The 15493-nt window shown below is 43.6% G+C and overlaps 1 protein-coding gene across 2 annotated transcripts in view; it reads right to left on the bottom strand.

Moving 5' to 3' along the window:
* The window catches only part of TRAF3 (TNF receptor associated factor 3), a 119388-nt gene that overhangs the window by 40321 nt on the left and 63574 nt on the right, over nt 1–15493 (bottom strand). For both annotated transcript variants that reach the window (XM_043921549.1, XM_043921548.1), the window contains exon 2: nt 14258–14383. The gene's annotated coding sequence lies outside the window, so the exon portion shown is untranslated. The remainder of the gene's footprint in view (nt 1–14257; nt 14384–15493) is intronic.

Genomic DNA, 15493 nt, shown 5'->3' with positions numbered 1-15493 from the left:
AGCCAGTTCTGATTTAAAGCATACAAACCACCTAACCACCTCCTAAAACAGCTAAGACAATAGGATGGTATCTTTAAGTCTTAAGACAATTATCCACCGACTGTGTCCTGAGGAAAAGGAAGTTTTGGGATTTAGGAAGACCATCACTGGAGGCAAATTTTCCACAACCAGCCCAGAGGTAGACGGTAGTGAGAGTGAGCACTGCTAAAGCTGGATGCCCGTGGGTGTGTCACCCTAAGACCACATACAAGGTCAGGCAGGAGAACCACCAAAGTGAATCTACTTCAGGTGCCCTCCCATCTGTGTAGCAGGGGGATGAAAACCTCAACATCACCAAAGGAGATAAAACGTCTATCTGCAGGACCACAGTTTTCAAAAGCAACAAGGGAGGACACGAATATTAATGAAAATTTATCTCTCATACTGTTCACCACTGAAAGCCAACTTAACTCCTTTCTGAAATCAGGTAGGGTGGACATAAATGAGGCAAATTCAAAATTGGTCGCCAGGTTAAGAACAGACGTTGAGTGATGTCAGTGAAGATGGCTGAGTACATAACTCTAAAAGTCCATCCTTCAATAAAAGCCAGAAAACAGATGGCGAGATCTGTCAGAAACAACCTGTGTGGAACTCTAAAAACTAAACAGAAAGCTTACAGCAATCAGAGGGATGCTTAATCAACAGAAACCTGCTGCATCGCGGTGGACAGTGAGCTCTGCGGCGCTTTCCCCAGCCCTGGCCCCCTCCCCAAGAGGCAGGAGCCTGGGAGACAGATGCCTGCAATGCCAGCACGGGGACTGGCAGGAGGCTGGGGGCAGGTGGAGGGGAACAGACTCATGTGCAAAGAGTTTCAGGAGTAGCTACGACCTCTCTGGTGGCTCCCCAGAAGACCCGCTCAAACGGCTTGACCTCATTAGTCTCAGGACTCTCCCAGCGCTGAGGCAGCCACGGTGGGGCTGGGGTGCTGTCCTAAAAATACTCACAGGCAAATGGATGAGTCACTGATGCCTGGGCCAACCAGTAATAGTAGAAGAAAACGAGAGACAAACCAAAAGACTGACAGGAAATGCTGCGAAACGAGGGCTCTGAAGAGCTCCAACGTGTTACTGGGGTCCCAGAAGGCCACGCACATGCTCCGGGCTGTGTGCACGCTCAGGAGAGACCTGAGAAGACCCTGAACTCTCACCTCCAGCTGACCTTCAGGTTCTGTACAAGCAGGAAGTGATGCTAAGCCAAACTTGTCAACTGCCTGGCTGGGTGCTCAAAACACCCTGACACTCACACATACCCTGTATGAAGAGATTCGGAGATAATTTTGGTTCCAGGCACTTAAGAAAATCTCTGTGTGATTCTTAGCTGACTACTACACTGGTGGAACAGAGACTTCAGTGACTGCACGTGATAAAGAATATGGACTTTACAAAATCAGCTCAAAAAAGTCATTTATGCAAACAGTAACTAAAACAAGTGGCAAGAAATACTGGGGAGAAGCTCACTTCCATATTTGCCATATTATAATATCCAAAATGTCCATTTTCAACAAAAAAATTGTAAGTCAGGCAAGAAATAAGGAAGCATGGCCCATATACAGGGGAAAAAAAAAAAAGCAAGTAATAGAAACTATCTAGGAGGAAACCCAGACATTAGACTTAAAATTGTACATGAGTTCAAAGAGATAAAGGGAACCATGTCTAAAAAAGTAAAAGAAACCATCTGAACAATGTCTCATGAAATAGAAAATATCAATAAAAATCAATAAAGTTTAAAAGGAACCAAACGGAGATCCTGGAGTGAAAAAGCACAATAATGAAAAAGAAAAATTCAATAAAGAGGCTCAACAGAAGAACTGAGTAGACAGAAGAAAGAATTAGAGAACTTGAAGATAGGTCAACTGAGATTTGAAGACAAGACAATTGAGTTTATCCAGTCTAAGTAACAGAAGGAAAAAATAATAAATGCAAAGAGCTTAGAGACCTATGGGGCACTATCAATCATACCAACATATACAATATTCTGGGAGTCCCAGAAAGGAAAGGAGGGAGACAAAAAGGTGAAAAGAATATTTTAAAAGATAATGGACAAGGATTTCCTATTTCTGATGAAAAATATTAATTTGCACATTCAGGAAACTCAACAAACTCTGTGTAGGTTAAACTCAAAGAGATCTATACTAATACACATTATCATTGAACTGCGGGAGGAAAGAAGGAAAATTTTGAAAGCAGCAAGAGAAATGATTCCTTACATAAAAGGACTTCCTCAATAAGATCAACAGTTGACATCTCATCAGAAACAATAGAAGACAGAGAACAATGGGATAATATATTTGAATGGCTGAAAGAAAAAAATATCAACTAGGAATCCTCTGTCCCTGCCCCCCCAAAATGTTTCAAAAATGAAGAAGACTCTACAAAATACTAAAAAACTAAGCCCTAAAGCACATTAAATGTATTCTACACCACGATCAAGTGGGATTTGTCCCAGGAAGGTAAGAGTGGTTCAGTATAAGAAAATCAATCAATGTAATATACCACAGTAATGGAACAAGGGTAAAATACACATGATCATCTCAACTGGTGTAGAAAAAGAAGCGGACAAAATTAAACACCCTTTCATTAGAACAGTCCTTAGAAACTAGGAATAAGAGGGAACTTCCTTGACATGGGGCTTTTCTGGTGGCCCAGACGGTAAAAGAATCCACCTGCAATGCAGGAGACCTGGGTCTGATTCCTGAGTCAAAGAAGGGAAAAGAGAAGGGAATGGCTGGAGAATTCCATGGACAGAGGAGCCTGGCAGGCTATAGCTCACTGGGCCGTAAAGAGTCGGAAATGACTGAGCAACTAACACTTTTATCTTCACTTTTCCTTTACATTATAAAGGATAAAAGGTATTTGTGAAAAACCCACGTTTAATGGTGAAAGATCAGGAAGAAGGGAAGGATGCAAGCTTTCACCACTGTTACTCAATATTACATAGAAATTCTATCCAGAGCAATTAGGCAAGAAAATGAAATGAAAGGCATCCAAATTAGAAAGAAAGAAATGAAACCAGCTCTATTCACAGATGATATGATCCTAGGTATAGAAAATCCCAAAGACTTCACAAGAAAGTACCTAGAACTAATAAAAGAATTCAACAAAGTTGCAAGGTACAAAAGCCAACAAAGAAACATCATTTCTGTTTCTATACAACAGCAACAAACAATCTGATTTAGAAAGCAACTCCATTTACAATAGCATCCAGAAGAATCAATTATCTAGGAATAAATTTAACCAATATGTGAAAGATTTGTTCACAATTGCTGAAAGAAAGAACATACCATTCAATGTTAAGATATTTGTCTGCTCCAAAACAGATCTATGTACATGGACTGGAAGACAATATTATGATGGCAATACTACTTCTGACGGTTAATTTTGTGTGTCAACTTGTTGAGGTCACAAGGTGCCTAGATATCTGATCAAATATTATTCTAGGTGTTCCTGTGAGGGCGTTGGAAGAGATTAACATTTAAATTGGTAAACTGAATAAAGCAGACTGCCCTCCCTAATGTGGAGCCTCATTCAATTAAATGCCTAAATAGTACAAAAAAGTCTGCCCTTTCCCCAAGTAAGGAGGAGTCTTTGTGCCTGTCTTCAAATTGACACACTGGCTTTTTTTTCTTGCCTTCAAACTAAAACTGAAATATCAGCTCTTCCTGGATCTGAAGCCTGGATTTTGGATAGAAACCACACCCTTCCTGTCCCTTCTGCACGAAAGGGAACATTTCATGCAAAGATGGGCACAATAAAGGCAGAAACAGTATGGACCTAACAGAAGCAGAAGATATTAAGAAGAAGTAGCAAGAAAACACAGAAGAACTATACAAAAAAGATCTTCATGACCCAGATAACCATGATGGTGAGATCACTCACCTAGAGCGAGACATCCTGGAATGTGAAGTCAAGTGGGCCTTAGGAAGCATCACTATGAATAAAGTTAGTGGAGGTGATGGAATTCCAGTTCAGCATTTCAAATCTTAAAAGATGATGCTGTCAAAGTGCTGCACTCAATATGCTAGCAAATTTGGAAAACTCAGCAGTGGCCACAGGACTGGAAAACATCAGTTTTCATTCCAATCCCAAAGAAAGGCAATGCCAATGAATGTTCAAACTACTGCACAATTGCAATCATCTCACACACTAGCAAAGTAATGCTCAAAATTCTCCAAGCCAGGTTTCAATAGTATGTGAACCGTGAATTTTCAGATGTTCAAGCTGGATTTAGAAAAGGCAGAGAAACCAGAGATCAAATTGCCAACATCCGCTGGATCACAGAAAAAGCATGAGAGTTCCAGAAAAACATCTACTTCTGCTTTATTGACTACGCCAAAGCCTTTGACTGTGTGGATCACAAAAAACTGTGGAAAATTCTTTAAGAGATGGGAATGCCAGACCACGTGACCTGCCTCCTGAGAAATTTGTATGCAGGACAAGAAGCAACAGTTAGAACTGGACATGGAACAATGGACTGGTTCCAAATCGGGAAAGGAGTACGTCAAGGCTGGATATTGTCACCCTGCTTATTTAACTTTTATGCAGAGTACATCATGAGAAATGCCAGACTGGATGAAACACAAGCTGGAATCAAGATTGCCGGGAGAAATATCAATAACCTCAGATATGCAGATGACACCACCCTTATGGCAGAAAGCGAAGAGGAACTAAAAGCCTCTTGATGAAGGTGAAAGAGGAGAGTGAAAACGCTAGCTGAAAACTCAGCGTTCAAAAAATGAAGAATGTGGAATTCTGTCCCGTCACTTCATAGCAAATAGATGGGGAAACAGTGGAAACAGCGACAGACTTTATTTTTTTGGGCTCCAAAATCAATGTAGATGGTGACTACAGCCATGAAATTAAAAGACGCTTGCTCCTTGGAAGAAAAGTTATGACCAATCTAGACAACCGATAAAAAGCAGAGACATTACTTTGCCGATAAAGGTCTGTCTAGTCAAAGCTACGGTTTTTCCAGTAGTCGTGTATGGATGTGAGAGTTGGACAACAGAGAAAGCTGAGCGTGGAAGAATTGATGCTTTTGAACTGTGGTGTTGAAGAAGACTCTTGAGAGTCCCTTGGACTGCAAGGAGATCAAAACAGTCCATCCTAAAGGAAATCAGTCCTGAATATTCATTGGCAGGACTGATGCTGAAGTGCCAATACTTTGGCCACCAGATGTGAAGAAGTGACTCACTGGAAAAGACCCTGATGCTGGGAAAGACTGAAGGCAGGAGGAGAAGGGGACGACAGAGGATGAGATGGTTGAATGGTATCACCAACTTGATGGACATGAGTTTGAGCAAGCTCCAGGAGTTGGTGATGGACAGGAAAGCCTGGTGTGCTGTAGTCCTTAGGGCTGCAAAGAGTTGGACACGACTGAGTGACTGAACTGAAGTGAACTATACCATTAGCCCTCTTGATTTTGGGCCTTTCGACTCAGACTGGAACTAAGCCACTGGCTCTTATAGTTATCAACTTAAACGGCAGATTTTGGGACTGGCCTGCCTCCATAATTGTGTGAGCCCCAATTCCTTAGAATAACTATCTCTTTACACACCCACACACACACACACACACACACCTTATTGGTTCTGTTTCTCTAGAGAACCATAACAAACATACTACCCAAAGCAATCTACAGATTCAATGCAATCTCTATCAAAATTCCAGTGGCCTTTTGCAGAAATGAGAAATCTGATCCTAAAACTCTGTAAAGCAATTATCCCTCACTTAAAAATAAATTTTAAAAAATTCACATGGAACTGCAAAAGGGACCCCAAAGAGCCAAAACAGTATTGAAAAAGAAAAACAAAGTTGAAGAATGAACTTAGACCCTTGCCTCACTCCATACATGCGAGTTCAACTAAACTCGCTAAACTAAAATATAACAACTAAAATATAAGAACTAACACCGTAAAGGGCTTCCCAGGTGGTGCTAGTGGTAAAGAACCCACCTGCCAATGCAGGAGATCTAAGAGATGCAGGTTCGATCCCTGGGTCAGGAAGGTCTACTGGAGGTGGTCACGGAACCCACTCCAGTATTCTTGCCTGGAGAATTCCAGAGACAGAGTAGCCTGTTGGGCTACAGTCCATACGGTTGCAAAGAGTCGGACATGACTGAAGTGACTCAGCATGCATGCAAAACCATAAGGTTTAGAAGAAAACATAGGGACAGATTTTCATGATGCTGGATCCGGCAAAGGATTCTTAGACAGGACCCCCAAAAGCACAAGCAATGAAGAAAAATAAGATAAATTGGCCTCACAAAATTTGAAAACTTTGTATATAAAAGGACACTATCAAGAATCCAAAAATGCAAAAAAAATGGGAGAAAGTTATTTATTTTCTTGGGCTCCAAAATGACTAAAGATGGGGAATACAGCCATGAAATTAAAAGATGCTTGTTCCTCAGAAGAAAAGCTATAACAAACCTAGACAGCGCATTAAAAAGCAGAGACATCACTTTGCTGACAAAGGTCCATATAGTCAAAGCTGTGTTTTTTCCAGTAGTCATGTACGGATATGAGAGTTGGACCTTAAGGAAGGCTGAGTGCTGAAGAACAGATGCTTTTGAACTGTGGTGCTAGAGAAGACTCGTGACAGTCCCTTGGACAGCAGGGAGATCCAACCAGTCCATCCTAAAGGAGATCAGTCCTGGGTGTTCATTGGAAGGACTGATGCTGAAGCTGAAGCGCCAATACTTTGGCCACCTGATGCGAAGAGTCAACTCATTGGAAAAGACACTAATGCTGGGAACAACTGAGGGCTGGAAGAGAAGGGGACGACAGAGGATGAGATGGTTGGATGGCATCACTGACTCAATGGACTTGAGTATGAGCAAATTCTGGGAGAGTGAAGGACAGGGAAACCTGGTGGACTGCTGTCCATGGGGTTGCAAACAGTCAGACACGACTTAGCGACTAAACAACAAAGAACAAACTCTGCAAACCATGTATAAGAGTGTAATATTCAGAATATACAAAGAACTCTTACAGCTCAACAACAAAAAGACAAACAACTCAATTAAAAAATGGGCAAAGGATGTGAACAAACATTTCTCCAAGAAAAACATAGAAACAGCCAACAAGCACATGGAAAGATCTTCAACACCATGATTCACTGCTGCTGCTGCTGCTGCTGCTAAGTCGCTTCAGTCGTGTCTGACTCTGTGCGACCCCATAGACGGCAGCCCACCAGGCTCCCCCGTCCCTGGGATTCTCCAGGCAAGAGTCCTGGAGTGGGGCGCCAGTGCCTTCTCCGACCATGAGTCACTAGAGAATTACAAACCAAAACCACAGTGAGCTATCACTTCAAGCCCACCAGAATGGCCACGATTTTTTAAAAGGTAAAACAACAAGCATTGACAATGCAGAGAAACTGATGCCCTCATATATTGCTGGTGGAAACAAAATGCATTGGTTTTTTGTGGAAAACATTTTCAGTTTCTCAAAAAGTTAAACACAGAATTGCCAATATGACCCAGCAATTGCATTATTAGGTGTATCCCCCAAACAACTGAAAACAGGTACTCAAATCAACATATGTACAGACATGTTTATAGTAGCACCATTCACAGTACTCAAAAGGCAGAAACAACCCAGATGTGCATCAAGAGATGAACAGATAAACAAAATGAGGGGTGGGGAGTGTAAATATTAGCCATAAAAAGAAATGAAGAGATGATGATACAGGCCACGACATGGATGAACCTGGAAAATATTATGCCTAGTGAAAGACGTCAAAAAGAAAAGGTCACATACCGCATGATTCCATTTATATGAAACATACAGAATAGGCAAATCCAGAGACAGAAAAGCAGATTGGTAGCTGCCTAGCAGATGAGGAGAAGGACAACGAGGATTACCAGCTTAATGCCTTCAGGGTTTCCTTCTGAGGTAATGAGAACGTCTGGGACCAGAAGGAGGTTGTGGTTACAACCTGTGAATGTACTATATGCCAGTGAATTGCTCACTTTAAAATGGTTAATTTTACGTTCTGTCAATTTCATGTCAATTTTTAAAAACTACCATTAAAAAAACAAACCAACATGAGGTACTACTTCACAGCTATTAGTGTGGCTGTAATTTAAAAAAAAAGGAAAACTTCAAGTGTTGGTGAGGAATATGAAGAAATTGGAACCCTCATACATTGCTGAATATAATAAAATGGTTCATCATCTGTAGATAACAATTGGGGAGTTACTCAAAAAAGTTAAAACAGAGTTACCATATGACCCAGCAATTCTACTCTTGTGTCTATACCCAAAAGAACTGAAACACATACATTTACACAAAGACTTGCCCGTGAATGTTCACAGCAGGAATATTCAAAACAGACAAAACTGTTCAGTCCAAATGTCCATCAAGAGATGACTGGATACACAAAATTTATATATGCCTATATGATGTACTATTATTTAGCCATAAAAAAATAAAGTGCCAACACATAATACAGCATGGAAAAACCTTGAAAGCGTCATGCTAAATTAACAGAAGCCAGGAGCAAAAGGCCACATATCACATGATTCCATTTGTGTGCAATGTCCAGGACAAGCAAATCCACAGAGACAGAGGGTAGAGTCGTGGTTGACAGGGGCTGAGACGAGAGGAGAGTAACAGAGAGACCGAGGGGAGTTTCTTCTTGGGACGGAAATGTTCTAGAAACAGTGATGATGGCCGTACAACACTGTGAATATACTAAATAAAACCCACTGAACTGTATATTTTGAATGGTTTAAATGACATTTTCCATAATAAAAAACTGTAAAAAAAAAAAAAAAAAGTTTTTACGGAAAGTATGAAGTCTAAAGAGCTTAGACACTCTGATTTCTTTCTTCATCACTGAGCTTCATAACCACTCCACACCGACCCTGGCAAAAAAAATAGCAGAACCCCATCTCGATCTTCGGCTGGAACAACACGTGCTGTAAGAGCAGCAACAAGAGCTAACACTATGCTCAAAGACCCCCGAACTAAAGGCCGCTGTTAAAGAAAGCTCCTCGGTTCTAATATCACTCTCTAAACCGAACATACAAAATTAACTTGCTAATTTTATCCAAAATACCTGTGATGGTCATTTCTCACCTACAACTATATCTGTTCATTCACACCCACCTGGGGGTGGCCAGGAAGCCCACATGTGCCCCACGCAGACGCTGACCACCAGAAGCACTGGTGAGTAAGCAAAGACCCATCTCTGGAAGCTTCTAAAATGGGGGACTTGTGGAAACCTTTGACTAGAGTTCCTGACTTAAAATAAATACCTTTATTTCACTTACTTATACGTGGGTATAAAATAGTTAAATTTCCCCTTAATCCTAAAGTTTAGATGTGACAATTACAGGTTAACAAAAATTATACTTAAAATAATGATTGTGCTGATGAAGAAAAATGATGCAAACTCAGTCAAAGGCCTTCAAGAGATGGTGGAGGTGGCTTTCAGGGACCTGCAGACCGGTGCTGACAGCCTGGTCTGGGGAAGCGGCTCAGGGGTTGCAACACCCACAGACGGGAAGCACATGGCTCCGGTGAGCACACGGGGTCACGGGGAGGTGGGAACCCCGGGCCCAGTCGTCGCATCACCTTCCCGGCCTCATCCCAGCGTCAGGTCTGGAAAGAGGATGTTTGCTCCCACACACAGAGGAACGTTCTGCCTAACAGGAACAGCAGACATGCCAGGTGGAGACAGCGTGGGAGCGACCGTGAAGGCAAGTGTGGGCTCGAGAGTGGGCCCCCACGTCGGTGCTCTCGGAGGACCCTGACAGGAGGCAGGACCGGAGCCCCAGGAAGCAGCGGCCTGGGCGTGGGCATCCTGGGCCCACACCGCGGGGAGGTGGGCAGGGAACTCGGGGCCTGGCGTGCACAGGGCCAGAATTCCGATGCTGCAGCTTCCAACGGAGCAGAATTACTGCTCTGTTACTATATTATTTACTGCTTGCTATGTGTTTAGGTATGAACTTACTTCATTTTGAGGCCATATTTTTATCCAAATGAAAAAAGTCTCTATTTGAGAAATCGGTTTCATAAAGTTTTAGCTTCTAACCAGCTCCTCACTCAGTTGCGGTATCACTCAGTCAGTTCGGTCCCTCAGTCGTGTCTGACTCTTTGCGACCCCATGGACGGCAGCACCCCAGGCCTCCCTGTCCATCACCAACTCCCAGAGCTTGCTCAAACTCATGTCCATTGAGTCGGTGATGCCATCCAACCATCCCATCCTCTGTTGTCTCCTTCTCCTCCTGCCTTCAATCTTCCCCAGCGTCAGGGTCTTTCCAATGAGTCAGCTCTTCGCATCAGGTGGCCAAAGTATTGGAGTTTCAACTACAGCATCCGTTCTTTCAGTGAATATTCAGGACTGATTTCCTTTAGGATTGACTGGTTTGATCTCCTTGCAGTCCAAGGGACTCTCAAGAGTCTTCTCTAAAACCATAGTTCAAAAGCATCAATTCTTCAGTGCTCAGCTTCCCTTATGATCCAACTCTCTCAGTATACATGACCACTGGAAAAACCATAGCTTTGACTATATGGACCTTTGCTGGCCAAGTTGAGGTGTACCTATACTCAGAAACACAGTGAAGAGTCAGATTGGGTTCTCTTCACTTTGCTCTACATCTCCATTACGCTGATAATTTATTTTATGTTCCTTGCTTTGGTGGTTTAAGTTGAGCTACACTTGGGAGATTAGAAATTGGAAACAAACGCACATCTGCTGACAAAAGGGTGTTCCAAGGGCTGGAAAGCCCGGGGAAAACCAAAAAAGGGAAGCATCAGATAAACAAAGAAAATGGCTCCTGCCAGCAAGAAAGTGCTAAACAACAGAGATGCAGGAAAACCAGCTCCACGTCAAGCCCAGGAGGGAGATTAAAACATCATCCACGCGAGGCCAAGGAAGGGAGAAAGCCACAGGCAGACAGGTGTGCCCTGTTGATAAGAAAGCGCTCTGGCAGTCCACAGTTACGCAGACATTTCGGGACACTGACTTCTCAGGACACCTGATGCCAGACGCTCTGCTCGGGGCCGCCTGGCTAACTCACTGGGGAAGCACAGAGGGGCCTGGACTCTGACCCAGACAAACAGGCCGCTCCTCATCGCACATGAAAAAGCCCCGCGCAGGAGAGAGGGAGGAGGGAGGGAGAGACTGACGCAGGCAGACGGCTGGAAAGGAACCTGATCAAACCATCATACGCAACTTGGTCTTAGATTCTTTAGGAAAACAATAGCTGCCTGAGACCTAGCACTGCCATATCACTCGGCTCAAATGACTCAGGATGTTAGACAAGGGTTCACTCAACTCTGGCTGCTCCTGGACCAGGGCCAGAGCCCAGCCACCTGGACAGGAAGGAGCTGAGGGCTCCGTCCGCCTGACAGCAGCTCAGAGCAGGCAGCTCCTTTCCCGGAGAGGCTGCCCCGAGCCAGGCCCGGCCTGGAGGCTCTGGGGCTGCAGGCTGTGAGAAGGCGCACTTTCCTGAAGCACCGACTTTACTAGGAAATCAGAGTGAGGAGTGGATTACAATATCTAAATCACTCGGAGGATATGGCATGAGATGCCAAGAGTCAGTAGCTCTTAGCTCTGAGCTCCTGACCGCGCTCCTTCACCAGCTCCCCTTTGCCACTGGTGGTGTAGAGGCGGGAGCTGTTCAGGTGCTGATCCAGGCCCCTTCTCTGTCCTGCTGGGCGATCAGACCCGCACAGACGAGTCCCTGCTCCGAGCCCCACCGCGGAGCTCCTGGACAACCCACTCCCCCTCAGCTGCATGGGAGCCCCGAGGTCAGGGCAGCCCAGATGGAATCTGCTGTCTTCGGCGCTTGCCATGGCTGTTCGGCAGGCCTCAACCTACTCAGAGACAACCCGCTCTCATCTTGGGGAGCGACGCCATCACCCGGCTAGCTTCCCACGGCAGACCTGCCCTTGCCTCCCTGATTCTGACACACAATCACTCACTCAACAATACCTGCCGATTCCACAGCACCGTCACAACCCTGGTTATAGGGTGCTCACTCTGTGGCCAATGAGATGCTCTTAGGTACAGTTTCCTCATCTGCAGTCTCTTTCAGCTAAAATAACTCACCCTGAGTTTCTAGTCCAAGTCTTTTAGTTTACCCATCAGGAAAACCAGGCCAAGATTAGCAATGTACTTGCCAGGTCCCAAAATTACTGGGAAACCTGCAGCTGGACAAATGGATGACTTTTACATGCAGGAGAAACACACACTGAATAATGCCAACATATTTTTAAGTCAGTCTTCTTCTATAATTTAATAACCAACATGGAATACTATACGTTAAAACGGGTGAGGAGAATCTCTGTATACGGCTATGCTGCAAGCTCATGATATGCTGCTAAATTTCAAAAAATATGGAGAAAAGCTTGTACCATACACTACTATTTTTTAAGAAAGAGGGCTGCGGGCACAGACACACACAAGTACTTATATTACAGTGAGTAAGTAAGTAAGTGTTAGTCGCTCAGTCGTGCCCGACTCTGCGACCCCATGGACTGCAGCTCACCAGGCTCCTCTGTCCATGAGATTTTCCAGGCAAGAATACTGGAGTGGATTACCATTTCCTTCTCCAGGGGATCTTCCCAACCCAGGGATCGCACTCAGGTCTCCTGCACTGCAGGAAGATTCTTTACCTACTGAGCTACAAGGGAAGCCCATATTACAGTAGATAAACCAACAATTAAAAAAACATTATCTGTGGAAGAGAGAAGAAACAGGCTATAAAGCTCAGGAAAGGGAGCTAGATTTCTGAAAATACTTTGGCCGTCCACCAAAAAGGTCCAGGACAGTAACCAGCCCTGCAGCAACAACGATCCCGAGTATACAGGTTGTGGTCTCAAGACACCATGTTCTACAGGAGGGAGCCAGAGCTGCTTAGAGAAACAGCCAGTTCCAGGTCTGGGGTGAAAAACTACACAACGAATCAACAACCTCTTACTATTTCAGAGAGCAAAGGACAAGGAGTCAACTTGCAGAGGCTCCACCGCAAAAGTGGCACAATCCTCGCATCTATTAGAATAACTACCGTGTTTTAAAACACGTCACATACATTTAAATTCACGAATTTATACTGACACTTCTTCCCTGGTCACTTGTGAAGTGGCTCTGAGACCATCTCATTGTTTTGAGAACCCATAAAGAGAAAGAATCAGGCATTCGTCCTACTGCTTCTATCTGAACTGTCCCTTAGGGAAACCAAATAGGATTTCAGTGAATCAAGGCAAAGTAAAGGATGAGACTTTTACCATCATCATCTGCAACCCCTAATGACCATGAGTCCAGGTGCCGAGCGCCACTAGGACCAGAGCAGACGCACGTACCGCCACCTCCAAGCGCACGCACTCAAAGGCTGAGCCACTCAAACCTCTAGATCCACCTCCCACCTCCCAGGAGATAAAAGGACAGAAAAACACGTTCCATGTAAATAGGGACACCCCTGACTACAGAACAACCAACACAGAAAATGCCAGGAAGAAAAGGGACGGGGTGGAGCAATCAGCTCATTGACAGAGACTTGGGAGGCAGATTAGCTAAACGTAATTGTTTGGACCCTGTTTCAAACTAAAAAAAACTGAGACTATTGGGGAAAACTGAATAGTACTGTGATTATGAATAAAATTTTAAATTCCAGTTTTCTTGATGCTTCTGAATGTTATAAAAAATAGCTGTGTATTTAAATCTCACTTTGCATGCAAACATTTCAAACCTATTTTATATTCATGTTAACATTCTAACATATGAAAGAGTTCTTAATTTCAAGAATAAAATGCCACTCAATCACAAATTAAGAGATTAAGACACAAGGTGTTCTGTTTCCTTTCAAACTCCCAGAGAAAGACGGTGAAGGAGTATGCAGTTTCTGTATCAGAGATGCAACCCTCGGCCGGGCAGGCCTCCACGCTCAGCCAGCACTCTCCTGCAGCGGCACCCTCCCGGGAGAGGCCAACCCCCGTTTCCAATCTCAGCAACCGTCCCTAAGCCATCAGGGGTAATGTCTGTTACAGAGTTTAATGCTGGTTTAAAAGAAGTCAGAGACACACACCCAAATACGCTGCCACGTATCCAGAAGATACTCAGATACACCTGTTACAGAACGAAACTGTTAAAGCCGAAAATGAGTAAGCTCAGGATGTTTCTGAATTTAATTACTTCATTGTCATGCAAAGGCACACCGGGAACAGCTGGAGAAGAAAAACCTACACAAATGGAAACTTCTAGTGACATACCTGTGTGTCGTGTGCTGCAAAAGGATATATCTGAGCTTGACCAGGCAGGAAGAGACTTCAATAAAGAAAGAAGCAAAGCAGAGTCAACTTTATCCTTCCTTCAGATAATGTAGTGGAGTCCCTCACCTGGGAAGTAAGAATGACACGTGGTTAACTCACATGTGGAAAATTTTTTAAAGCTTTTAAAAAACAGAATTTCAAAAATGGAAATTTCTAAAACGTGATAAAGTAAGAAGCTTAAGAAAACATTTTTAACCATTCTATATAAACATATGTTTTGGATTTTCTCCATTTTTTTGAGGTGAACATAAATTACAAAGGCTGGATAACTTCAGATACCTTATTTTAAAAAATCACGTTTATCATGAAATATTACATATACATAGTAAAGCACAGGAAACATGCATGTACAGTTTCATAAGGTTATTACACAAACAAAAGTCCAACTACCATCCAGGCCACGGAATGGGGGCACTGTTGGAATCCCCAGAAAGCTGGGTGCCTCTCTCTGACCCCTAACCCTTCCCTTCCCCTCTAAGCATCGCTCTAACTCACTGCTATCATTCCTTTGCTTTTCTTTAGCTTGCCCCGAGGCACGTCGCTCTGACCATTTATTTTCGCCAGCTCCTGAATTTTACATAAGCATGATCATGCCGTGTATATCCTTTTGTCTCGCTTTGTTTTCGCTCCATTATTGCTGCTGGCCCTGCTGTTTACTTTCACTGCTGTGTATTATTCCTTTGTGCAACATGCCATCGTTTACTTACCCATTCGGTGTCTGCTTTGGAGCCAACACAAGCACTCCTAAGATCTTTCTGGCACAGATTTCTTAAGCATTTGGGCATATATATACATCTAGCGCATATATACATGCAAGAGTGACTGCTAGACTGTGAGGTAAGTGTATCTTCAACTGCACTACATAAAGCTAAACAAAGTGCTTCCCACAGCAGTTGCAGTCATTCACACTACCACAAGAAGGGTATGAGAGTTTCCATTGCTCAAGGTTCTCAAAACTTGTCAGACTCGTTAATTCTTGGTAACTGGATGGCTACGTCCTGGGGTCCTAAGAATTCTTTATTATGTAGAATTTCATAATTATTTTGAAGGAAAACTCATGAGATTTTACATCTGACAACTGCTGCGAGATATAATTTTGAAACCAAACACTCGTGCACTTTTCCACGTGTTACTGCGCTCCAATTTCTGCCCAGCTGAGACCCCGCGCTCTCAGTC

Source organism: Cervus elaphus, chromosome 13 (genome assembly GCF_910594005.1).
Source record: "Cervus elaphus chromosome 13, mCerEla1.1, whole genome shotgun sequence".
In the NCBI taxonomy this organism is placed as follows: domain Eukaryota; kingdom Metazoa; phylum Chordata; class Mammalia; order Artiodactyla; family Cervidae; genus Cervus; species Cervus elaphus.
The sequence above is the reverse complement of the archived record's forward strand: the minus strand, read 5'-3'. Positions and strand labels throughout refer to the sequence as shown.